The 26873-nt window shown below is 48.4% G+C and overlaps 1 pseudogene; it reads right to left on the bottom strand.

Annotated features, from left to right (window-relative positions):
• Positions 1–2693: 2693 nt before the first annotated feature.
• LOC128066268 (CD151 antigen-like) lies at positions 2694–3443 on the bottom strand (annotated as a pseudogene).
• Between the last annotated feature and the right edge of the window lie 23430 nt (positions 3444–26873).

Raw genomic sequence — 26873 nt, 5'->3', positions numbered from 1 at the left:
TTAACATTGTGCATATCACTGGTTCAGCCTCTGTGGAGGTAGAGACAAAATGAAGATGAATTCTATTTGTCCATTGATTTCAGCAATTGTTTCGTGGTCAGGCACTCTGTGAAGCACTTTATGTAGACTGGATTCTCAGAGCAACTCTTTCAGATAGGTACTATTATAATCCCACTTTACAGATGGGAAAACTGAGGCTCAGAAGGATTCAACACATTGTCCAAAGGCACAGAGCTAGTAGGAAGCTAGTAGAGTCAAGGCTCAGTCCCAGGCCTGACTATCCCTACCATGGACCAGTTCCCAGAGGGAGAAAAACACTCAGTTGGAGATTTCAACTTATCCAGGCACAAAGGTGTCTACACAGCACAGTGAGATGAAATGTCAGAGGAGAGATTGGTCATCAGAGTGACTGACAGCGGTTCTGGGCTGCAAGGGGCTCCCTGGGGGGCTTCTGAGAAGGTGGGAGTGGGGAGTAGCCCTAGACCGTGGGGAAGCAGATGGAAGAGAGTACAGTGAAGACGGGTGAGGGCACACAAGACTTGGTCAGGTGTGGGCAGGGTTCAGCGGCAGGCCAGCTGGCTGAGCCCAGGGCCCGTATGAGACACAAAAGGAGGAATAGCCAGTTGGGACGGAGTCTGGCTGGGGCAGGCTGTGATCAGTTTCCAGAATGATAAACTCAGGCTCAGCTGAAGCGACTTCTAGTCTTAAAGCATCACTGCTTAGAGGATCCCTACAAATCACGTGCTGGCTGTCAGCAGTGCTCGAAGGTGTACCTGTCACTGGAAATGAAGGAGGTTTCTGTAGGCAGTAGACATCACCTGTCTTGCTGAGTGACCTCAACCTTAAGTAAAGAGATAGTGACATTTCCTTTGTGTTCAGAGGATTCCACTAAGAAGGCCAAGTGCTAAGGGTCATCAAAGCAAACTCAGAGATGGTACAACTGTTCTTGAAGCCAGTCTGGCAATATATATCAAGAGGATAAACACGATCCCCCCTTTGATGCCACAGTTTTACTGCTAGAAATTAATCCTAGGAAAATGGTCATGGAGGGATGCAAAACTCTGTGTGTACAAGGATGGTTGCTATAGCATCACTTGCAAATATAAGTATCAGAAATGTCCCCCCTCCAACCCCAAAAAAGAGAACAGATCTGTGGTTAGCAAAGGGGGAAGGGGAGTGGGGGAGGGGTGGATTGGGAGTTTGGGATTAGGAAATGCAAACTATTATATATAAGATGGATAAACAATAAGGTCCTACAGGGTACTAAATTCAATATCCTGTGATAAACCATAATGGAAAAGGACATGAAAAACAATGTATTTGATTGTATAACTGAATCATTTGGCTGTACAGCAGAAATTAACACATTATGAATTGATTATACTTCAATAAAATAAATAAAAAAGGAATGTCCCAACTAGTCAATAACAGGGACTTAGTTGAAAATGATGATATATCCATTCAATGGACTACCACACTACCATTAAAAGTCGTTGTTTGGTTGCTAAGTCGCATCCGACTCTCTTGCAACCCTATGGACTGTAGCCTGCCAGGCTCCTCTGTCCATATGGGATTTCCCAGGCGAGAATACTGTGTTTCCACTTCCTTCTCCAGGGGATCTTCCTGACCCAGGGATCAAACCCAGGTCTTCTGTTTGGCAGAATTCCTTACCACTGAGCCACCTGGGAAAAGTCATTGTGGTCACACCATATTAAGTGAAAACATCAAGTTGCAAACCATTAATATAGTATGATCTCAGCTTGAAATTACATTAATAAAATCCATTCCCCCCACTTTTTTTAATTCCACAGACATTTACTGCTGCTGCTGCTGCAAAGTCGCTTCAGTCGTCTCCGACTCTGTCACCAGACTCCCCTTCCTGGGATTCTCCAGGCAAGAACATGGGAGCGGGTTGCCATTTCCTTCTCAAATGCATGAAAGTGAAAAGTGAAAGTGAAGTCGCTCAGTCGTATCTGACTCTTCGCGACCCCATGGACTGCAGCCTACGTCCATGGGATTTTCCAGGCAAGAGTACTGGAGTGGGGTGCCATTGCCTTCTCCAGACATTTACTGAGCACCTGTCAAGTAGCAGGAGCAGTCGTAGGCATGGAATACAGCGGTGACTATAACCCGCGGGATGCCTGCCTCTGGGAGAGGGGTGAATGCAAGGCTGCAGATGGCGGTCAGCACAGTCGGAGGGCAGCAGGGGAGCGGCAGAGGCTTGGCCAGGAGGGCTGTTCCCCAGTTAAGGAGGAGGCCCCAATACCCGAGGGGTCTGTGGGGAGGCACTTGGGGCCTCCTCACCTGCTGCTCGGCGCCCCTTGAGCCAGCCCATTTCTGCCCAACTCGCACAGGCCTCAGGGAGCGACCCAAGGCCATGAATTCAGCCCAAAGAAGACAGAAGTGGGAGGGGGACCCCCACCCACCCACCCCAGCAGACAGGTGGGGCTGACCTTTTAGGCCTTGGGACTTTGGTGTGCAGCTAAAGGCACTTGAAGCTGCCTCTGGGGTTTGGGGGTCCCCAGAGGTCCTGGTGATGGCACACTGGGGGGCCTAGGCACCAGAACACAGTCTCCCCGGCAGGGGAGGGCCAGAGCCGCATCCTGGACCACAGCAGCCTGGCTGTCAGGAGTGTCAGTAGTCACCACATCGCGAGAAGCTGCGGTGCACACGGAGGGCTGGCGCCCAGACAGTCAACAGCGCTCCAGCTTCAGGCTTTTGTACAGGCAGCTCGTGCAGAGCACGCCGAACACCTGCACACAGGCGATGCCCAGGCCCATGGCCCCGCTGATCCTCAGGTGCTCCTGGACGAGGGTCTCCAGCTTGGTGATGCAGCCGCCCCCGACTCTGCAGATGTTGGAGGTGTGGTCCCACTGCCCACGGCCAGCAACCGTGGTCTTGCAGCAGCTGTCGGGGACCACATGTCCACCTGCCTGGCCCGAGCGGATGCGCTCATTGTCCAGGCCTGCGAGCTGTTGCTGCCACAACAGTGGAACTCCTGCTGCAACTTGTCCACAGCGCTGCTCACGCCCTCCTGGCCCGGCTGGTGGTAGCCCTTGGTCACGGTGTCCGTCAGGTTTCTGTTGAGCTCTGCGTTCAGCTGCTGAATAGACATAGACTCCCGCGATGATCTCCAGCAGAGTTAATAAGGGGAAGGGTGCGGTACAGATGTAGCAGGTTCCTCTGTTCCTTGAAGGTGGCACAGCAGCCCAGAACCCCAGTCACAGTGACGACGGTGCCCGCCACCACCAGGATGCAGGCTGTGGCCAGGCAGGTGCCCTAGGCCAGCGGCTGATGCACTCACGCCGGAGGGCCAGCGTCCGGATGCCCACGGCCGAGGCGGCCAGGCCAGCCAGCCAGAAGCCGCAGCTGCAAGTGAAGAGCAGGCACTCGAGGCAGACGGTGCCGCGTGTAGCTGTGGACTTCTCCCCGATCTCGCCCATCCTGGGGCCGGCAGGCGGGGAAGGGGCTGGCTGGTGGGGCGGGCTCCTCTGTAAGGCAGGAAGACAGACGTTCCCGCCTGAGGAAGCTCCACTAGAAGGCCAGGGACAGGTCACAGCCCCGCATCCGAGTCCGGGCGGGCGGCGGGCTGCGGGGGCCGCGGCTCCGAGCGCAGAGAATACACAGCCGGCGCGGGGCTGGCCCGCGGCCAAGGACACGCGACGCGGGTCAGAGCAGAGCTCCGCGCATGGGCGGGACACCCACTCGGGCGGGCCCCCGGGGTCCACCCAAGGCGGGAGAGGCCAGGTGGGCTGTGGCCCCGGGGTGCCCACAGCCCCACTGCGGCCCACGCCCTCTCCATTCACTGTTTAAGTAGCTAAGGTGCTGTGTCCCAGGGAATATTCTGAACACTTTGGTGATGGAGGGCAACGAGGTGAGTGTATTATTTGGGAGGCAGTCAGATGACATACATGTAGAATATGTTCAGGAATAAACACGGTAATTCTGAGAGTAGTACAGTGCCATAAAGAAGATATAAGATGGGCTAGTTCAGAGGGAGGGACAGGTAGGGATGATCCGAGGAACTGACAGTTTGATTGCCTCCTGCCTATTGAAAAACATCTGGTCGGGAGGATCTGGGGAGGAGCATTTCCGGCAGAGTGCGGAAGGCTTTAAGGACAATGCAACTGGAGTATTAGAAAAGAAAATAAAGGAAGAGTAGTGTGTGCAGGGAGAAAAGAGGTGGGGAGAGTCAGGCACAGGCAGGATAACTAGTCAGAAAGCCAAGGTGAGGCGTTTACAGGGAGTTTGGATTTTATTCTAAGTGCAAGGGGACACTGCTGGATTTCGTCAGGCAATGATTATATTCACATTTACATTTTTGTAGCCAGAAGGAAATACATCAGTGGGTTAATAGAGATCATCGAGGGGTAGAGGGGTAATGAACAATTTTTTCTTTGTTTCTGTGTGTTTTTCTGTAACACCCAAACTTTGACAACTAGAGACAAACAATAATTTCTCTTTTAAAAACCATGCACCAGCTAATGGCCACCATTTACGGGGAGCCATTTACAGGAAGAAAAGTCTTTAGCCCATCATCCCATTGCATTTTTGCAATAACCCCATGAGTTAAGTCAGACCATTTGGAAGGCGCAGAGACTCTAGCAGAAAATGTCAGAACTGGGACCAGAATAAAGTTTCTACAGCCTTTGCCCAGGTTGGCTGATTCTGTCACACAGTGAGGTCTCTGGGGCCCTTAGGTCTGCCTTAGATGCAACCAGATACCCAGAGGCCCCAGGAAGAAGTCATGAGATTACTGAACCCTACCCCTGTCTGAGAGAGAGAAGGGAGGGAACAATGGCCCCAATTGTACATGGCTAGTGCAAGAGCACGTGTGTGCAAGAAGAGGGGTCTTGCCCATAGGGTAGATGCTCCATAAACATTTGTTAATTAGTGAAATGACTTGCTTTCAGGAAAATGCTGCTTACTCTTGGGAGGTGGTTTAGCTGACTTCACAGTCCATTAGCTGTGTGATCTCAGGCTACTTATTCTACCCTCCAAGCCCAGAGTCATCATCTCTAAGATGAAGATAAAGCCTGTACTCGTTGGCCTCTGTGAAGTGTGATAGGTAGGGGCAGGCTCTAGAACCAGACTGCCTGGGCTTGAATCTGCTTCTACCCTCTTCTGATTATGTCCTTGTGGAGATGCTTAGCCTCTCAAGACCTCAGTTTTCTCATCTGTAAAATGTGAGTAATAATACTTGTCTCCTAGCATTGATGTTAGGATTAAATGAATGGATGGAGAACTTTGAAGAGGTCGTAGCACATAGAATGTGCTCCTTGAATGTCAGGTAATGTTAACATCAGCATTTTAGGGAGTTTGCATCAAGGGAGAAGCTTTCGGAAGCACAGAACTTAACACAGGGTGCCAATAAGGTTGCTACTGCCTTTCTACCGCCATGCCTGCCATGGTCACTGTTTCAGTGATTTTTCATAGGAATCATATAAATTCACCAGCCACCTTTTGTTTAGAGAGGAGACCCCTTACCCACCAGGAGGTCCTTTGCCAAATTAAACAGTACATCTACTCTCTCGCATGGCAGGAGGTTTGTTCAAGGTCATGGGAAGAATCCTCTGACATTTTCCAGGGTCTCTGTCTCTAATTCATTTAAGGAGCCACTTTTTATATTTCAGGCTTGACATCTGCTGAATGAAATGAATGGAGCCTGCTCAGGTGAGCAGCCTGGGATCACATGACCTCTGACCTTCACCCCTGTTTTCAAGCTTCAGTTGTTTGAAGACCACCAATAATTGTGCCACAGCTGTATACCCCTGGTCTACTGGGTCTTCTCTTCCCTCATTATTTTTCTTGAATTTGTCTCACATTTAAAGCTCAAAATATGTTGATTCTAAAGGGAAGCATATTCATTACTATAAATGGAAAGCCGCAAATAGAAGCTACTCATAAAAAGAAATATTATGCAAATGAAGCAGTATTGCTGAATTCTACAGGAATAGGGTCGCCTGTTGAAGACTCGAGGCTCATGAAGCCTTTTAGATGTTCATTTAAATGGGAGATCTGGAGAGGTGTGACAGACGTTAGTGCCCCAGTGAGTGTCTTCTTGGTGGAATAAGGACTGAGAAAGACTTTAAAGAGGCAAAAGCTCTCTAACCACCTGATTCTGTCTTTTTAGTTCTGCATCTGTTCACCTCCTAGAACTTTCTCCTGCCTGCTAGGGGCTCCCTTCTATGCTGTTTGGTTCTTTATTCAAAAAGGTAAGGAGTGAACAGCCCATTCTCTGCTTCTTGCTTGTTAGGTCTTTTTAGGAAGATTCTTAGCCCTCTCTGAAATGCCACTGCCATGCTCTTGCTTAGTTGTATCTGATTCTTTGTGATTCCATGGACTGGAGCCTGCCACGCTCCCCTGTTCCTGGAATTTTTTAAGCAAGAATACTGGAATGGGTTGCCATTTTCTACTGCAGGAGATGTTTTTGACCCAAGGATCAAACCCGCATCTCCTGAGTCTCCTGCATTAGCAGGCAGATTCTTTACCATTGCACCACCTGGGAAGCCCCTCTCTGAAATGAGGGAGCTGGATTAGAAACATATTCTTCTCTGATGATTTTCAGGCCCCCAAAGCATGCTTGGCTGCCCATCCATGTTTTTCCCCTGCGGACAGAGCAGGAGTGAAACCCACCCCAAGGATGGTCTCGTGGAATAGTTCAGGTCCCATGAGAAGCAAAGAAGTGGGATTCACCACATAGCCACGAATGAATGTGTGTTTCCAGAGGGGTGCGTTTTCTGCACGTTGAACTGAGCAGATGGCTGTGTTTGAATGAAAAAGGAAATACACCCTAGGAAGAAGTGACAAAACGACTTCGGGTTTCATCCCCTCATTCAGCAGCCCCTGCAAAAGTTTCCTTCATTAGAGATCCTGGTAAATGCTGCTGAGGCATCGCTCCTAAATGATTCCTCTTTCCAGGTCTCCTCCCTGCTTCTAAGTTGCTTGGAATCTGCCACACCTGTGTGTATTCAGATTCTTTAGCCTGACGTGTGAGCCCCTCCTCTGCTGCTGCTGCTAAGTCACTTCAGTCGTGTCCAACTCTGTGTGACCCCATAGACGGCAGTCCACCAGGCTCCCCCGTCCCTGGGATTCTCCAGGCAAGAACACTGCAGTGGGTTGCCATTTCCTTCTCCAATGCATGAAAGTGAAAAGTGAAAGTGAAGTCACTCAGTTGTATCTGACTCAGCCTGCCAGGCTCCTCCATCCATGGGATTTTCCAGGCAACATTACTGGAGTGGGCTGCCATTGCCTTCTCCGGAGCCCCTCCTCAGTCTGGTTCTAATCTGCACTTGCAATTCTGGCTGCTGGAACTCCCTTTCCTTGAATCTCCTGCTTCGGGCAACCTGATTCCCTGGCACAGAGTAAGTGTGAAAAAACGTAATTGAAGAAAAGAATCTGTCTTATGCTGGGATGCCTCTACAGTCCCTTTCAACATGTAGTTCTTGAGTGTCAGGGACAAATGGTGATTGAAAACTTCCTGTATGCCTGCCGTGGTGGGGTGACCACTGTCTCAATTTGCTGAGGATTTTCCTGAGCCTGGCACTGGCAGACCAAGAACCAGGAAACCCATGTGACAAAGGCAATCAGGATGGTCAGTCACCCTGTGTGTTAAAACTGCACGTGCTCTCTCTCCATGGGACCTCCGGCACAGTCGGGGAGGAGATGGTAAACAAATTATCCCACAAAGAAATAGGTCATGACCAGCCGTGGTGAGTGCAAAAAGAAGGCAGCCCCAGGACCTCCCTGGTGGCTCAGTGGTAAAGAACCCACCTGCTCGTGTAAGGGACGTGGGTTCGATACCTGGTCCAGCAAGATCCCGCGTGCTGCAGGGCAACCTAGCCCACGATCCACAGCTACTGAGCCTGGGTGCCCTAGAGAAGTCCCTGCAGTGAGAAGTCCACACACAGCAATGAAGAGGGGCTCCCTGCTGGCTACAACTAGAGAAAGTCCATGCTTTCTCAAGAGCAGCAATGAAGACCCAGCATAGCCAGAACTAAATTAAGAAGAAGGCAGCTGTGAGCTGAGTGACGTGGGTTCGAAAAGGAAAACACAGGGTCCCAGCCCTGGAGAAGCTCCTGGTTGCAGCTAGAAGAGAGGAGGATACACAGCTTGTTTAATGTCAAGTACCGCATGTAATGGATCAGAAATACACACTCCCTTTTCCCTCTTCACAATGCACCGTTTCTATTTTAATTGCGGTTTCAAGCATCAGAAACTCACTGGTAAATTAAATAGATATACGTCAATCGAAAGGGCATTACAAGGAAAAGCTGAAAAACTAGGAGGCCTTGGAAGAGAGAGAAATGATGGTCTCTTAGGGAGCTGAGAGAGTAAAAAAAAATGCCAGAACAAAAGAACATGCCTTGTTCCATTTCCATTAGAAAAACTGACTCAAGCCATCCTCTGCCCGTGGGTTTCTCTGCCCAATATTCTAACTCCAGTAAGAGAGAATTTGATAGCCAAGCCTGGGTCTCGGCTAGGCTAGGGTGGCTACCATGATTAGAAATCCACCAAAATAGCTTGTGATGGGGCCCTGGGGAGCAGAGTGGTTGCTAATGGCAATGGAACCTTTCCAGGATGCTGGAAAGGTGAGGGCCTCGGTCACCTGTATCCCTCTTCATGAGGCGGTCCAGACACCGCCTTCCCGAGGCCTTCCTGTACTGTGCTCACTGCCTTCCAAGGAGCTCTGCTGGCCTTGTGTCCAGAATATCCTGTTCTATTCTGTGACCGTGGACAGCCCCATGCTGACGTCTGCCTTCAGCTGATGGCACCTTGGCCATGCCCCTCTTAGAGTGTGCACTGGGTCCTTGGGCATGGCCTGCACATTTCCTGGCACAGAAACATGCTACTGAGGACTTTCAAGAGAGTTCTAAAAGAGCCCATTGCCCTGATGATCCCACCCGCCTTCCCCCCGGGCCACTGCCCTCGAGCCAAACCAGTCTTCTTTCTGCTTCTCACGCACTCAGCCTGCTTTGCTATCCCTTCTGCCCATTTGTCTGCTTTGCTGACCTCATAGCTCAGCAGTTCTGCATGGGGAGATTTTGTCCTCCAGGAACATCTGGGGACATCTGGGGACAGTGTCAGCTGTCACAGTAGAGAGCAGGCTGCCACCAGCATCTTACAGCTCGAGGCCAGTGATGCTACTAAATGCCTCATAAAGCACAGGACAGACCCCTGACAGACAGAGAGCTGTCTCCAACAGAGAGCTATCAGGCCACACACACACCTCGGGCTGAGGTGGAGGAGTCCAGGGGTGAGGCTGAATGCCCATGTCTCTGCTCAGAAGTTCTCAGGAGGCCTTCTCTCCCCATCTACCCGTGTCTCTCTATCTCGCCCCCTTTTGTATTTTCCTAAAATGACTGTGTCTGTGTATTCAGTTGCTTATTTGGGGCCTGTCTCCTGTACAGAAGGGGCAGCCCTAGGAGAGTGGGCCCCCGTGGGCCTTCTTTCCAGCCTGGAAAGCAGCACCCGGCACCCTGTGGGCTGCTCCACAAAAACATGATGAGTGAACGTTTCATAGAGGAGAGTGGCTCCACCTCCTCAAAGAGCAGAGGTCAGAACACTGGGCTGTGAAGCCCCGCCCTTCTCAGACTGGCCATCTTGGGATGTATTTGCATTTGTTTATTTCCCCAGCCAGTTCACATCTAGCCTTTGGCAAGTTTCTGAAGCCTCTTGCGACTCAGTTTCTGCATCTGTCAAGTGGGGCTATGTTTATTAGCTCCTTCCTTGCAGAGATGTGGTGGAGATAAAATAAATTAACCCACAAGACACTTGAGAACATGCCTGACTCAGAAACGCCGTAGTAAATGCCATCTCTCATCACCATCATCACAGTGACTTGGCCAGAGTAGGCGGTGAAGATGACAGAACCGGCTCTGGGGCCCTCCCAGAAGATTAGGGGATTAATGCAGCTTGCAAAGCCAAAGCTGTCCCCACTTGGTTTTGCCAGCTCCTTCTCTGTCCATGAAATAAACCAGATGAAGCCTTTATCCATCTCTTGTTTTGAGAAGGAGGCTATCAGGAACTGTGGATTTAATGTGGCAGATGGTGCTGTCCTTGAATTATGAAACCAAAGGAGGAAATTAAAGTGCTCCCTTGCAACAGATATGGGCCAGAAGGGGTAGAGAGCAGGGCCCAGGCCACAAAGGAGAGTGAATGAGGTGTTTTATCAGCTGGACAATGGCTATTCCTGAGAGTAGCGGGAGTCCTAGAATAATAGAATTTTATAGCCTAAAATCATTTGAGACTACTTTCTTCATTTTATATAAGCAAATGAGGCCCAGAGAGGGAAAGTGACCCTCGAGGTCACATAGCCAGTTAGTGACAGAGCAACCCATACCTCTTGTTTTGTTGATCAGGGTTATGATTTCTGTCCCAGGCCAAGACCAGGGGCAGCCTCTGTCCCAGGGTGTCCAGACTTCGAGCATCTCTGCTCTGCAGAGACCGGGGCACATGTACTCCATGTCTCTCCCCAGCACATCAGGGGAGTATGAGCCAGAGCTCTGGAACCCTGTCTGGGTCTTAGAACCTCAGTTTGCTTATCTGTAAAATGGAAATAATAATAGGCTGTATCTCACAGGGTCACTGTGAGAATTTAGTGAGTTACTATCATATCAAGCATTTAGCCATGGGCTTGGCACATAACATGCTTTGTAAAATGTTGGTTGTTATTATGGCTCCAGAACTGACTAGGATCTGAAGGTCCCCAGGCTGCAGGCCCCTCAGAGGCAGTGCCCATCTACAGGATATCTTTTGTCCTCTACGCTGTACCAGGCAATTATCACCTGCCAGGACCTCAGTAAATGGTGGTGGCTGACAGCTGGCCCCCTTAGAGACCCGCATTTCTCAGTAGGAACAACAGAGCACCAGGAAATGCTGCCAGCAATGCATGTGACTTTGGTCACTAGTTTAGACTTTAATCCTAAACAGATAAAGCAACCCTCCTGTCCAGTGGTGAACCAGCCTCATGATGAGGGTTGTTTCCCATCCGTCCTCGGCAGGCAGTGTGGAATCTTTCCCCAACTAGCTGTGGGCTATTTGCATTTAAATTGGTTTTCTCTCATTATAGAAATCTCTTAGGTCAGCTGCAGTTTCCATTTTCCCCAGCATCAGTCTTGAAGCTCCATTTCTTGCTCGAGGGTCCCTCATGCCTTCCTCCTTCTTGCTGACAGTGAGATGTGCTCACCTATTCTCATCGTGGACACCAGATAGCCTGAGAAATTTGCCTGAATCCCAGGCAGGCTTGGCATGTTTCCCTCAGGAGAAGGTGGAGGCTGCGGAGGGGCTGGAGGATTCTGGACCCTGCTATTGCAGTAAGGAGACCCTGGGGGCTTCATCTTCTGCACCTAGGCCTCATTTTCTCATTTTCTAAAAAAAAAAAAAAGAAAACCACACACATTGATTAAGTAAGTATGAAGCTAGGTGCTTGGAATGCGAAGATAAATAAGACACATCTACCACCTCCCAGGAAAGGAGAGAGAAAATACCAAAAAATTTAATATAGTCAAATAATTGCTTTAATAAGGATCAAAATAGATTCAGCCAGAGCGCAGGCTTTCAGATAAGGCTCATCATAAACCACGGTCATACGCATGCACACACACACACTAGCTAACATGTTTATAGCATTCCATGTGTGGCCAGGGATCTTCCTAAGCAGATAACATATTAGATCTCTATTACATCTATGTCTGTATTATATCTGTATTGAGCTTCCCAGGCGGCACTAGTGGTAAAGAAGCTGCCTGCTGACCGGAGACACAAGAGACGCGGATTTGATCTCTGGGTTGGGAAGATCTCCTGGAGAAGGGAATGGCCACTCTAGTATTCTTGGCTGGAAAGTCCCATGGACAGAGGAGCCTGGTGGGCTATAGTCCCTAGGATCGAAAAGAGTCAGACAAAACTGAAGTGACTTAGCACCATATATATATATGTGTGTATATATTTATGTATATATAATATGTATGTGTATGTGTGCACATGTTCAGTTGCTAAGTCATGTCCAACTCTGACACCGCATGGAATGTAGCCCACCAGGCTCCCTTGTCCATGGGACTTTCCAGCCAAGGATACTGGAGTGGGTTGCCATTTCCTCCTTCAGGGGATCCTCCCAACCCAGGGATTTAATCCACGTTTCCTGCATTGCAGGTAGATTCTTTACTACTGAGCCACCAGGGAAACCCATAAGGCCTTTCCTTTGCTTTATTGTGCTTCACAGATATTATGTTTTTCATAAATTGAAAGTTTGTGGCAACTCTGTGTCGAGCAAGTCTGGGTGCCATTTTTCCAATAGTACTCTTTTTTAATTAAGGTATGTACATTGTTTTCTTAGAAATAATGCTATTGCATACTTAATAGACTATAGTGTAAACATAATTTATATGCACCAGGACACCAAAAAAGTTGTGTGACTTGATTTGTTACAATATTTGCCTTATTGCATTGATCTGGAACCCAATGTGCTGTATCTCCAAGGTACGGTTGTGCAAACATACAAATATAGTTATACATAATATATAAACATATATTAAGTAATATACTGACTTCGTGTTCCTGGTAGGCCATAAAGGAAGTGCAATCATTCTCATTGCTTTCCAAATGAGGGAATTGAGACACAGAAAGGTGAAGTCACTTGCCCAAGGCCATTGCTAATCAATCGTAGATTTGAGCATGGCTTGGGCTATTCATCCTGTGTTATACCCACAGCTGACAAAGAGTGATGCACTTACGCATTTTCCACCCTAGCTCACCTTTCAAGAAGCATTCCTCAAGGTCCACTGCCCTGCTAACCTGACCCACTGATGGGCTATGGACTATGGTTGAATCGAACTGCAGAAGGAGGGTCCGGGTCTGCTTGGGAGAACTGGGGAGTGTGAAACAGGGAGGAGACGCTTGCAGTGGGTTTGAAGGATGACTAGGAATTTTCTGGATGGGTAAGAGGAAGAGCAGAGTATTTCACTAAGGACAAGACTGTGCTGATCCCCACGATATTAGCAAGTGTGGAAGTCTAGGTCTCGTGGCCAGTGGCGGGGGGTGGGGGTGGGGGGCTCAAATTGCATGACAGGGCTCAGATGTGATGTGGACTGAGCAGGTTTTGAGCCATGGGACAGGGAGACTAGCCAAGACCAAAGCATGAAGGGCCTTGAATGTCATGTTCATCACAGGCTCTGTTCTGGGGGCCAGGGGAAGCCATGAAGTGGTCAAGTTGGTTACAAGGATCACTTTAGCTCTGGTGTGGAGGACTGCCTGGACAGGGACACCAGGAGACACTATAATCAACAGACGGAACCAAGAGGTGTAAGAGCTACAGTTGATCCAGTATAATCAACAGTGTTAGGTGGGGGGTTTCCAGCCAAGAGGCACTCCTGCTGCCCAGTGATGAGTGGTGGAGCTGCACCTACCCACAGAAGATATCCTTATCTAATTCACCCAGACACCTTATGGGCTGGTGGTGGCCCTTGCGTGTGATAGTCAAGAGGGGTGGGGAGAGGGCTGGACGAAGGCTGTGGCATTTGAGGAAGAGATGGGGGACCAAATGTATGAGACAGTGTGGGGCAAAATAATCTGGTCTTGGTGATCAGTCTGATGCCAGGGCTTGAGGGAGAGCGACAGATGGGATGGTGCCCAGTGTTCTGGTTGAGCTCAATCAGCTTTCATCCTACTTCAATCTAACACCAGGGGGTCGGCAAACTTTTCTGTAAAGGACCAGACAGAAACTATGGAGATTGTGCAAGCCCTGTGGTCTCGGTTACAACTACTGAACTCTGCCATTATGGTGCAAAACTCTCATAGGCATTGTGTAAGGGAATGGTCATGACTGTGTTTCAGTAGAGCTTTACTTACAGAAACAGACTGTGGGACGGATTTGGCCTGAGGACTGTTGTTTGCTGACCACTGCTTTACGCCATCAGGTGACCAACCACCAAGGCGACCAGCTCACATACCAGGCACCCACTGAGGAAGAGGAAGGCTCACACCGCATCAGGTACAGACAGATCTCATATCTCTTCTTGAATGATGTCTTCCTGTTCACAAAAACTCATCTGAATTAAGGAGTAACTCCAATGTCTAATTCCCGGAGCTCAGCTCTGGCAGAAGGGACGTCGCTGCCCCACTGCAGCTGTCACAGTGGAGGCCTGGGCTGGCGTTTCCGCCAGTTACAGACGCAGTGCAACAGAAACGCTAGCTCACCTCCACTGAGCACTCTCTTTACACCAGACACTGGGTCAAGGGCTTTACTTGCATGAGCTCCTTTAATGTTGGCCAAACCTCAGTGAGGCAAATAATGTACTATTACGTATCCCCTTTTCACAGATGAGGAAACTGAGGTACAAAGAGGTTCAGTATCTCTGAGGCTGGAAACCAAGTAGTCCAACTCCAGAACCTAGGTCCTCAACCACTCTCCAAAGCTGACGTCACAGGTCTACATGGATGACCACGGTCCTTATGACAAACTCCCACGCTAGCCCTACTACACTGGAGAAAGCTGGCCAAGAGCTTGGGCAACTTTTGTCCTCTGGCCTGCGTGGCACTCTTATTAAAGACCAGCAGTCCAGCAGACATAAACCTGCTTCTAAACCAAACCAAATCGACAAGGTAAGTCTCTCCAAGATCTCTGTTTTTGAGCAAAATGGTTGTCAGAAGCGAGTCTGGATGAACAGATTGGTATCTGAAGGCACTGCATCTAAGCAGGCAGGGACAGAAAATCAGAGAAAATAGCTGATCTCCATGGGTTCACTCTGCAAACATCCACTGAGGGCCTTGTCATCCCCTGTCCTTGCCCTCCTGGAGGGCACTGGCTGAGAGAGAGCCAGACACAGAGCAGACCATTGAAAGGCCCTGGGGATCACACATGGTGTGGTGAATCCAGGGTAGGCTGGGGACACGGGGCAGGGACGTCTGTCTTAGCCTGAACACCTGGAGCACCTGGAACACCTGAGCACCTGGAGCCCAGCCCAGACAATCTGGGGGTAGGGTGGTGGTGAGGGCTATTCCCAAGGAGGGAACAGCATGTTCCAAAGCAACGGGTGGGAGATGAAGTCTTGCTGGAGTGAGGGAATCCTGTAGAAGGGATGTGGCTGGAGAAGTGGGGAAGTTGGCCCCCAGCAGTTGGTCTGGACCACTCAGGGATGTGGCTGGAGAAGTGGGGAAGTTGGCCCCCAGCAGTTGGTCTGGACCACTCTGGGATGGAGGTCACCTCGTTCTCAGCTCCTTTCTGCAATTAGAACAGCCTCTGAGTTCTAGAAGAAACACAAATTGCTGGTCAGAAATGGCGATGCCAAGAACACTCTGCTGACACTGCGTCTTGAAGTCGTAAAAACAAATAATAGTAAATCACTTATATCACATCGTTGGTTTCCCCCTCACTCCCAGAGGCTGTGTCTTGCTTACATTCACAGACAGTTTGAAAGTGGCCAGATAGTCATATTCCCATCATCCTTGTTGTATCAGCCAAAATAGTAATACCTTTCGTTTGGGGGCCCCTCATAGTGGCTAGCAGTTAGCTAAGTGCCTTATAAATAATATCCTGTTTAACAGAGAAGCAATCTGAATCTGAGAGGCATCACAACTTGCTGAAGTTCATGTGTTAGGAAAATAATTGAGCCAGGATCCAAACATACACCTTCCTGACCTCTGAGCCTGGAGACTTCCTGCTCAGCCTCTTAGCCTTGCTATCAGAGAACTTAAGGACTTTGTGGATTTCTGAGAACATTTTCATCTTTTATTATATTGGCTCCTCCAAAGAACTTCTGAACTTAGCATGTAAAAAATCCTGGGCTCAGCGAGACACAGTGTGCTCCCCGAGGTCACACAGCTTTTAAATAAGGGGCCAACCAAAGACTTGAACATTACCATTCCAAAGCCAAAGCTCTATCTTCTTTATCATGGCTTCCAAGTCCACAGCAAAGAAGACGGACAGCTAACGTTACACCCTTGGATGATTCTTATTTTAAACTACCCCTCAGCTTAAACTCATGTTCTCTTAATGTCGACATTGGCTGGGACGTATTCATCAAGCAATCAAAAGACAAATACCTAGGAGAACAGAACGTGCAGACTGCAGCCAAAATGACCTCACAAGGAGCAGGTTGTGCCAAGCAAATCTAATTTCCTCTGACAGAACGGCAGGCTGGGAGATAAGGCTAAAGGCACCGACGCTTTCGTTTCCCTGGTTCTGAAGGACAAGTTCGATTAGCTCCACAGAAACACCTGCGCAGGGGGAGGGGGCAGCTCACCCCACACACACCCACAGAGCCATTCACACACACAGGCACTGACAGACACGTCTCCAAAGACACCCGTGCCAATCGAGAGATGCACACAGATGCATATGCACAGACACACAGCTATCCACACACCCCCAACTCAGGCACCCACTGTCACTCATACACACACACACACATGCTTAAATACAGACACAGTCAGAGACACACAGTCACACAGAGACATACGCAAATACACATACACCTACACACAAGCATGTCTGCCTCCCGTCCTCACGCAAACATGCACACACTCACACACACACAGAAACAGAGACACACATGTATGGTCACAGACACGCACACACAAACCAAGAGATATCCACTACCCCTCGCGGCTGGGAGGAGCCTGCTCTTCTCAAAGCCCTCTTCCGTAGCCTGCAAATTACATCCTGCCCAAACCAGAGCCTCTGAAAGCTGTATGCCTCTGGTGTCCATGCGTGTTCTCGACTCTGCCTTGGCCTGGTGTCTTCACCCAGAAACTTGAAACATACCCCAGCAGCTGTGTGCGGCTGAGAAATATCCCACACTTTGGAGTCAGGCTGGTCTGTGTGCTATGATACGTGAGGCTCTGCCAGTCACTAGGTGTGGGGACCTAGACAAGTCTCTTCACCTTTCCGAGCTTCAGTTTTCTCATCTGCAAAAGGGGCTGATAATCCCGGGGAAGAGTCCACTGGACGGGAGCCCCTTGCAGTTCTAGTATTCAGCAAGGACCTCTCCGTGGCAGGTATTTTTGTTATTTGAATGTCTGTCTCCCTCCCCAGCCTGGAGCCACCTTATAGGTAGGAGTCTTGTCTGTTTCCACCCAAGTCCGTTTTCAGGGCTCAGCAGTGTCTGCCAGGCACGTGGTAAATGAAAGTGAAAGTGTTAGCTATTCAGTTGTGTTCGGCCCTGTGACTCCATGGACTGTAGCCCGCCAGGCTCCCCTGTCCATGGGATTCTCCAGGCAAGAATACAGGAGTGGGTAGCCATTCCCTTCTCCAGAGGGTCTTCCCAACCCAGGGATCGAACCCAGGTCTCCCGCACTGCAGGCAGATTCTTTACTGCTGAGCCGCCAGGGAGGCCCTGGCACATGGTAGCTGTTCAGCAAATGCTTATGAAATAAACAAGCCTGTATCCTTAGCTCCCAGCACAGACTGGGCACAGAGGATATGACCAACTGCAGTTACAGAGTGCTGAAAACATGATACGTGAAACTATAATTGCAACCACGGGCCATGCTCTACCTGTGCGTCAGGCGTGTCTTTCACAGCATTCCATGCTGTCCGTGACGGGCATTCATTTTGTAGATGAGGAAACTGAGATCCAAAGCAGCAGTTTACCAAGGTTATCTGGTTTCCTGAGGGTGGCAGTTCAAAACTGGGAATCTGATTACTGAACCTAACTCTAGACTCCATGAGTAAGTATTTTCCCTTGATGACACAACCCAACTGATGATGTCTACAGCCAGTTCTGTCTTAGTTACACTGTGGACTAACTCTTTAGAGTGAATTGTCTGTCATCTTCAGCCCCTGGACATCTCAGTATATAGCGTCTGTCTGGAATATCTTCCGTATGGCCATGGTTACACTTTTTTAAATATTACAATCCCAAACTCCTGATGTCTGTATTTTCCCTTGGTCCCTCTCAGCTAACATCCATCCATTGATCTATCTTTCTATGACCTGACCATTTTCCATTTAAGGTCCATTCTGTCCTCAGATGTCTTCCCTCTGTGTTCCTGTAAACTACACAACCCCAGCCTGGATCTGTCAAATCTGTTTTCCTCTCTCTTGCATTGCTACAATCCAAGAGTTTCAAACTCAACCCACCTGTGGGCCAATTAAGCTACTTTGCATGACAACCGCATTTGGCAGTAATTGATGGCGCACAGTTAAGCATTTGGCAAATCCTGAAAGGTTGCTACATTTGTACCAGCCTTGCTTCTGCAGACCTTAGAAAACAGACTCAAATCCCCACCACAACTCCCTCCCCCAACAATTTCTCTGAAAAAAGAAAAAAGAATTTTATGAAAGATTTCTGCCTCTATTCAGGGCCGTGCAAAATGGTAATAGCCAGGGTATGGAGGCCATAATTACCTTTCCACACAAAGGAAAATACAAATGTCTAAAGACAGCGGCCACCTTGCATGCAGGGGGCCAGGGCAGGCTGCAGTGACCCATCAGGCATCCCAGGCAGCCCCTCTCCCCCTGCAAGCAGGCTCCATACACACTCACAGCTTTGCCAGGTGAATGAGCGGAACAGAGGCATCTGACAGCGGGGGAGGTTCTATTTCTGGTAGTTTGAACCCTAACATGACACAGGTGGTTTTTAAGACTTTTTTTAGTGAAATCATCCTGGGGGCAGGGGGGCAGTGAAAATATTAGTCACTCAGTCATGTCTGAGTCTTTGCAACCCCATAGACTGTAGCCTGCCAAGCTGCTCTGACCATGAAATTCTCCAGGCAAGAATACTCGAGTGTGTTGCCATTCCCTTCTCAAGGGGATCTTCCCGACCCAGGGATCAAACTCAGGTCTCCTGCACTGCAGGGATCTTTCTCAACTGCACACAGCTGCAGGGGTATGTTTCATATTCCTTTCATATTCTCTACCATCTGAGGCACCAGGAAAGACCAAAGTCATTCTCCTACTTCCTAATCATGACTCTATTCATTGGAACAGTCTCTGTGAACAGATTTAAAAAAAAATATATATATATATATACATACATATGGTCCATATATTAGCCAAGCAACCTGTATTTTCCCTACCCTTGCCACCTCAAATCCCTCCCCCAACTCTCTCCCTCAGCAGCTGCATGAAATTCTACCATGATCAGTTCATTTTACAGGATTGAACTTGGTCCTGGTGTGGGTGTCGGGGGAGGGACTGTTTGATAGAACAGCAACTTCTCAGTGTACAGAGCAGGTGGGTGGGAGGGAAGGCATGCTGACATAGCAAAGGAAAGAGCCCCTGTGGGCCAGGAAGAGCACCAGGCACTTCACAAAAGTCATCTCCTCAAACACTCACAGTCTCCAGTCTGCAACTCTCTTCATTTTAGAGATGCTAAAAGACATTCAGAGAGAGGAAGTGACCTACCCCTACCAAGCACTTGCAGAAAGACCAGGATGCAGGTTTGTTTGGCTTCAAAGGCTAAACTCTCTCCTCATATCCCCATCACCTCCCAAATGTTTTACAGTCCTACTAAAATGCTGCTGAACACACCACACTTTGTCCACCCGGGGATGACAACTGTCCTTTCAAGTGCCAATGTCAATACACGGGTGGAACCAGGAAAATGTCATATTTCCTGGGAAAATTGGTCTATTTCACTGAAACGGTGGAGCTGAGGATGCAGCAAGCATGTGCAATCAGGAGAAATGGGTACAAAGATCTGAAGTGCAGAGGGTGGTGGAAAAGCAAGCAGGCAGGGGTCCCTGCAGGGATGTCCGAGCCCCAGAAAGCAGCCCCGGAGCGCTCTTCTTCGGTGAATCCTAGTTTTCTTATTTATTTGGGCCAGAGTGCATTTTACAATCAGCTGCTGCTGAAACATCCTAGTTGACCATGGTCCCTAGCAACTACAAGAAACTATTGGAGTTCTGAGGCTGCCTCTCTGATATACATTTTTTTGCATTTTATTTTACTGAAGTATAGTTGATTTTCAATGTTGCGTTTCTACTGTATGGCAAAGTGATTCACTTATATATATACATTCCTTTTCATATTCTTTTCTATGATGGTTTATCACCGTACATTGAATACAGTTCCCTGTAGCACTTATTTTGTACTGTCATATTAAAAATGATCTGTTCTTCATGTTAGATTATAAACTGTAATATTTTTATCTTTGGTTCTCTTTTCTATGATGGTATCTTAATAGAGTAAGAGCTCTAACAGTTGGAAGAAGTCAATAATGAGTTAATTTAGTCATTTTATAAGGCAAGGGCTTTAACTAAAACAAGACACCTTCCATGTGATCCTAGGAAGAGGCGCAGGTGAAGACAGAGTGATACAAACTTCTCCGCTCTAGAGGTCTCTGTCGGGAAGCACCCTTACTGACAGAATCCTAACTCCAAACTGGACTTCAGACCCAACGCACTCTCACCCCTCCCCAGACTCTTTCTCTTGGGGTCCCCGTCTCGCCAGCTCGGTAAAAGACGCCATCGGAGGTTGTGGAGTCATGCTGAGCTCTTGGCTCTCTACGTCCCCACCTCCCTCATTTACCAAGTCTGGGCGGCCCTGCCCTCCAGGCTCCAGGGCATCGGTCCCCTGCTCACTGAGTCTCTCTGCACTGCAGCCCTCTCTTCCCTTGTCAAGGTGGCTGCGCCAAGCCCCTGCCTGCTCCTCTAACTCCAGCCCATCCTTCCCCTGGCTCAGAGAGAACACTCTAATCACAAAGCTGGCCACCTTGCCCGCCACATGCTTAAAAGTCCTCCCATGGATCTCCATTTTCTGAAGAAAAAATCCGAATGTCTAGACCTGACATCCAAGACCTTTTGTTACCAGATCCCTGCTCGATTCTCCAGCCTTATCTATAGCTACTTCTCAAGGCACAGCCTGCACTCTCCTCTGTCCAAGCAGGCGGCAGCCACTCAGAGGCCCATCTCCACACCCCCCTCTTTAACCAGGCTCTTCCCTGCTGTACGACCCCTTCCGGCTTATCTGACTCCTCTCATTCTTCAGCTCAACTCTGCCTCGAAGGCCCACCCCTCCCGTCTGGATGGCCCAGATGGGATGTCTCCTCTGGGCCTCCATGCCCTCCGGAGTCACTTATCATCTGGTGTCAGGAGTCTGCTTTTGGGTTTTTAAGAGGAACTTCTCAGGAGGTTGGACAGAACTCGTGGCTTAGTTAAAAACATTTGGAGGAAGATATGCACAGAGCAAGGTGCTCCACTCTTGCCTGCTGGCCAGAAAAATGTCCCCTGGGCTGTGCAGAAAAGGACTGGGAGGGCGAGAATGAGAAAGTCACCGCCCTGCATAAAGAGGCCAGTGTGCTCTGCTCCCCGGGCCGGGTTGGGGGACAAAGACAAAGCCCCAGGGGAATAACCCGTGGGATCTCTGAGCAGAAGGGAAGGAGGACCCCCAGGGAGGAAGGAAAGCCCCCAAGGGCAGCAGTGTCCACATGGCACGCAGGTGGTCGGGAATTCAGACATCTCACAGAGTTTACCACAATCCTGTGAGGCATAAGAAGTGATACAACGACTCTTGAGAGCCCTAGAATGTCACAGAGGTCACAGAGTCACCTGATCTGAGTTAACTCACAAACAAGAAAAGGGACCACTCCACGGGGACCCGCATTGACCAGTGACTGTGCGATAAATGCCACTGACGGTGACATCAGTGACCAGGGGCCTTCCTCCCACCGCCTGTGCACACCAAGCACAGATGTGATTGCTGGGGAGTGGAGGGAATGCACTGACTGTGACTGAGCTGAGGCCTACCCCAGCTAATCAGAGACTCAAAATAGAAACTGAGCCGAGGCATAATAAAGAAATACAGATTTTATATGCATCCCACACCTGAGTTTGTAGACTGAAAATCCTACCCATTACAAGTGAATGAAGGAAATAACACAGTTGATAGAAGTATCTTGGCCAGTAAGGCACACATATTCAGAGCTGGGATGAGTAACATTTCAAGCACCCTTCCTTCCTGTGACAGGAGAAGGCAGGCCAAGGATGGCTTCTCTGCAAGAATGGGGCTGGAGAGGAATTCTGAAAAATGAATAGAACTAGGCAGGGAGGAAGACAAGAGCTGCCAAGCAGACAGAACTGCACCAGCAAAGGCCCTGTGGTAGGAAGGAGCTGGGCTCATTCATGGGGGGAAGTAGACTCCTGCGTCAGAAACCCTGAGCGTGAAGGTGAGTGATGAAACAGAACACCGACTGGCGCTTCTGAAACTCTCCCTCCTCAACCCCCTGTAGTTGGGGCTGGACCTAGTGACTTATTTCTAACAAACAGGATAAGATAGCCATGGGACGTCACCTCTCAGATTAGGTTATAAAAGACTTCCCTCTTGCACCCACTCTGTCTCTGCCTTATCACTTGCTTGTTCTGCTGAAGCGAGCTGCCATATTGTAAGCTACCCTACGGAGAAGCCCTCGTGGCAAGACACTGAGAGAGGCTCTGGCCAACAGCCGGTGAGGAGCTAAATCCTGCCAATAACTGCGTGAGTGAACTTGGAAGATCAGCCCTGAGTTGACCGCAGCCTCCTGTATAACTTGGTTGCAGCCTTGTGCAAAGCCCTGAGCCAGAGGGCCCAACTTAGTCATATACAGATTTCTGACCCACGGAACTAGTGACATCACAAACCTGTGTTGTTTTCTAAGTCGCTGTTTGGGGGCCACTGTTACACAGTGATAGATAACTAATGCGACTGATAAGGTAGGCAGGTGTGAGATAATGCAAAATATTTTTTATTTCGGTGGTTAGTCTTAGGATTTTAGTAAATTCTCTGCATGGAACCTGTGTGTAATTCACCTGACCTTCTGCCTCTGAATGTTTCTGATTCGTAACAAAAATCTATGTAGCATTAGGAGTTGTAATTAAGCTAGTATCAGATTCTCTATCATGAAGTGGTATGGAGCAACAGGAAGTTGGAAGGGATAGGAACTAAGCTTTGCTGACAATCTGTGGAGGACCAGCTTCTTGTAAAATGCTTTTGCTTCCAGTGTTGGCCCAGACAGACCTTTCCAATGAAACTAAAGAAGATTTGGCTATGGCAGGGGCAACATTCGACCCTTTCTCTTTACTAAAAAGAACCCCTAAATTACTGGGGGGATCTACTTACTCAGTACACTTTCCCAGCCTCCTTTGCTGTGTGAATGTGTGGGGAGGTAGGCAATAAGATATAAGCAGAAATCACTGGATGGAAGTTCTGGTAGGTTTTTTGTTTTGTTTTGTTCTTAAATGTTGACTCATCGGAGAAGTATACTCTCTTGTATTTCTCTTTCTCCTTGCTGGTGCCTGGAAATGTGGGCACGATGACTGGACTGTGGCAACATTTATGACCATGTAATTAGAGATACCAAGGGAACATTTCATGCAAAGATGGGCTCGATAAAGGACAGAAATGGTATGGACCTAACAGAAGCAGAAGATATTAAGAAGAGGTGGCAAGAATACACAGAAGAACTGTACAAAAAAGATCTTCACAACCAAGATAATCACGATGGTGTCATCACTCACCTAGAGCCAGACATCCTGGAATGTGAAGTCAAGTGGGCCTTAGAAAACATCACTAGGAGCAAAGCTAGTGGAGGTGATGGAATTCCAGTTGAGCTATTTCAAATCCTGAAAGATGATGCTGTGAAAGTGCTGCAGTCAATATGCCAGCAAATTTGGAAAATTCAGCAGTGGCCACAGGACGGGAAAAGGTCAGTTTTCATTCCAATCCCAAAGAAAGGCAATGCCAAAGAATGTTCAAACTACCACACAATTTCACTCATCTCACATGCTAGTAAAGTCATGCTCAAAATTCTCCAAGCCAGGCTTCAGCAATACGTGAACTGTGAACTTCCAGATGTTCAAGCTGGTTTTAGAAAAGGTAGAGGAACCAGAGATCAAATTGCCAACATCCACTGGATCATCGAAAAAGCAAGAGGGTTCCAGAAAAACATCTATTTCTGCTTTATTGACTATGCCAAAGCCTTTGACTGTGTGGATCACAATCAACTGTGGAAAATTCTGAAAGAGATGGGAATACCAGACCACCTGACCTCTGTCTTGAGAAATCTGTATGCAGGTCAGGAAGCAACAGTTAGAACTGGACATGGAACAACAGACTGGTTCCAAATAGGAAAAGGAATATGTCAAGGCTGTATATTGTCACCCTGCAATATATTATTTAACTTATATGCAGAGTCCATCATGAGAAACACTGGGCTGGAAGAAGCACAAGCTGGAATCAAGATTGCTGGGAGAAATAGCAATACCCTCAGATATGCAGATGACATCACCCTTATGGCAGAAAGTGAAGAGGAACTAAAAAGTCTCTTGATGAAAGTGAAAGAGGAGAGCGAAAAAGTTGGCTTAAAGCTCAACATTCAGAAAACAAAGATAATGGCATCTGGTCCCATCACTTCATGGGAAATAGGTGGGGAAACAGTGGAAACAGTGTCAGACTTTATCTTTTTGGGCTCCAAAATCACTGCAGATGGTGACTGCAGCCATGAAATTAAAAGATGCTTACTCCTTGGAAGAAAAGTTATGACCAACCTAGACAGCATATTCAAAAGCAAAGACATTACTTTGCCGACTAAAGCCCGTCTAGTCAAGGCTATGGTTTTTCCAGTAGTCATGTATGGATGTGAGAGTTGGACTGTGAAGAAAGCTGAGTGCCAAAGAATTGATGGTTTTGAACTGTGGTGTTGGAGAAGACTCTTGAGAGTCCTTTGGACTGCAAGGAGTTCCAACCAGTCCATTTTAAGGAGATCAGCCCTGGGATTTCTTTGGAAGGAATGATGCTAAAACTGAAACTCCAGTACTTTAGCCACCTTATGCGAAGAGTTGACTCATTGGAAAAGACTCTGATGCTGGGAGGGATTGGGGGCAGGAGGAGAAGGGGACGACAGAGGATGAGATGGCTGGATGGCATCACCGACTCGATGGATGTGAGTTTGAGTGAACTCCAGGAGATGGTGATGAACAGGGAGGCCTGGCGTGCTGCAATTCATGGGGTTGCAAAGAATCGGACACAACTGAGCGACTGAACTGAACTGAACTGAATGATCTTGATGAGGGAAGCCGCACTTTAAGGATAACAGAACAAAATGATGGAAGGAGCCTTGGCTCCCTGGAAGGGATGACATGGGAGCCACCATTCCAAGCCTTGACTCTGCAGTGTCACATGAGAGAAAAATAATTCTTTATCTTGTTTAAGTCACGATTATCTAGGTTTTCTCTTACAGGGAGCTGATAAACCAGTCAGTCCTAAGTAATACTTGCATTCTGAGTAAGGTATTTAGCTACATTTTGGGATTCCACTTTTAAATTGCCAAGACTCCAGGCTCTCAGAGAAAGATTTTCCCTTTGGCCCCTCTTGGTTAACAGTTATTAGTATGCTTTTGTATTGTGGTGTTGGAGACGACTCTTGAGAGCCCCTTGGACTGCATGGAGATCTAACTAATCAGTCCTAAAGGAAATCAACCCTGAATACTCATTGGAAAGACTAATGCTGGAGCTGAATCTCCAATGCTTTGGCCACCTGATGCGAAGAGCTGACTGATTGGAAAAGACCCTGATGCTGGGAAAGATTGAAGGCAAAAGGAGAAGGGGACGACAGAGGATGAGATGGTTAGATAGCATCACCGACTCAATGGACATGATTTTGAGCAAACTCTGGGAGATAGTAGAGGACAGAGGAGCCTGGCATGCTTGCAGTCCATGGGGTCCCAAAGAGTCAGACATGACTTGGCAGCTGAACAGCAGCAAAAACAACGCTCTCCAGAGGAGAGGAGAGGAGAGGGGGCCTAAAATTTCCCAAACTTTACCCCACACAGCATACTCTACCCATCATTGGTACTTATCTCACAACATATTTGTGAGCTGGGGCTATCATCCCATTTTACAGATGAGGAAATGGAGGCTCAGACAGATTGCATCACCCTCCAGGGAACACAGCTAGGATCTGAACCCCGACCTGTCTGACCCCATAGCCTGTACTTTTTCTGTTGTTTTGCCACTGTCTCCCAGTCTAGAACTCTGAGTCCCAGTTCAGGCAGAGGATGGGACAAGTCAGATCATCCTGAGATCCCTGGACCAGGCTGCCCAAATCTTCTAACTGCAGCCACCAAATGAAGGCTTCTCTACCACAAGGTGACTGAAGCAGACGGCCCAGCTGGTCCTCTCTGTAACTCACTGCCATCCTGTTTACTGGCCATCTGGCCCTCATCTCTGTGATTCTCTGACTGTCCCTCCTCAAGGACCCTCTTAAAGGGACAGAAACTCTCCTTGGTTTCATAAAGAACCTCCATTCCTAAGTGAATATATTTCCAACCTTGACCAGAGCAAGCCTGCCAAAAAAAAAAAGGCCAAAACCACAGGGTTTTCTGGGAGCAACACAAGTCTATTTCTAACCTCAGATTACAGCATCCAAAAGGATTACCTGTTCCAAGCAAACACACTCACAACCCATGACAGGAATGCAATTAGAGCCACCTGACTCCTCAGCAGGCTCCAAATATTCCCCAGCAAAACTTGCTTTATCCTGTTCAAAACTCCTCTGTCTGTCCCAGGAGAGACTGGAAATACACTCTTTCTAGGAGCCGCTGGAAAATTAGCCCACATTAGGAGAAGCCTAGATGATGCTGAATTGGGGACAGAAAGGTCCATTTGAGAGAGGGAAAAAAAAAGTTCTTTGTAACCAGGACAAGGCTAAACCTCCCTTCTCTCCATTGGTCCAAATCTATGCCAGCCTCCCACTGGCATCCGTGGGTGTGCTGAGAACAAGCTATGGATTTCTATAGAGACTGTCGCCATGGTACTCGGGGCCTTATTCTGCTATTTCAAGAGGAAAATAATCAAAAGGTCAAAGGAAGAAAATCTACCATAGAGCTTTTCAAACTACAAATATTTGTTAATGCTTTAGTGAGTGCCAGCCATAGCAAGACGGGCTGGGAGAGATGACCTGT

The sequence above is a fragment of the Budorcas taxicolor genome, chromosome 20, assembly GCF_023091745.1.
Source record: "Budorcas taxicolor isolate Tak-1 chromosome 20, Takin1.1, whole genome shotgun sequence".
NCBI lineage: Eukaryota > Metazoa > Chordata > Mammalia > Artiodactyla > Bovidae > Budorcas > Budorcas taxicolor.
This window is presented reverse-complemented; position numbering and strand designations above follow the sequence as displayed.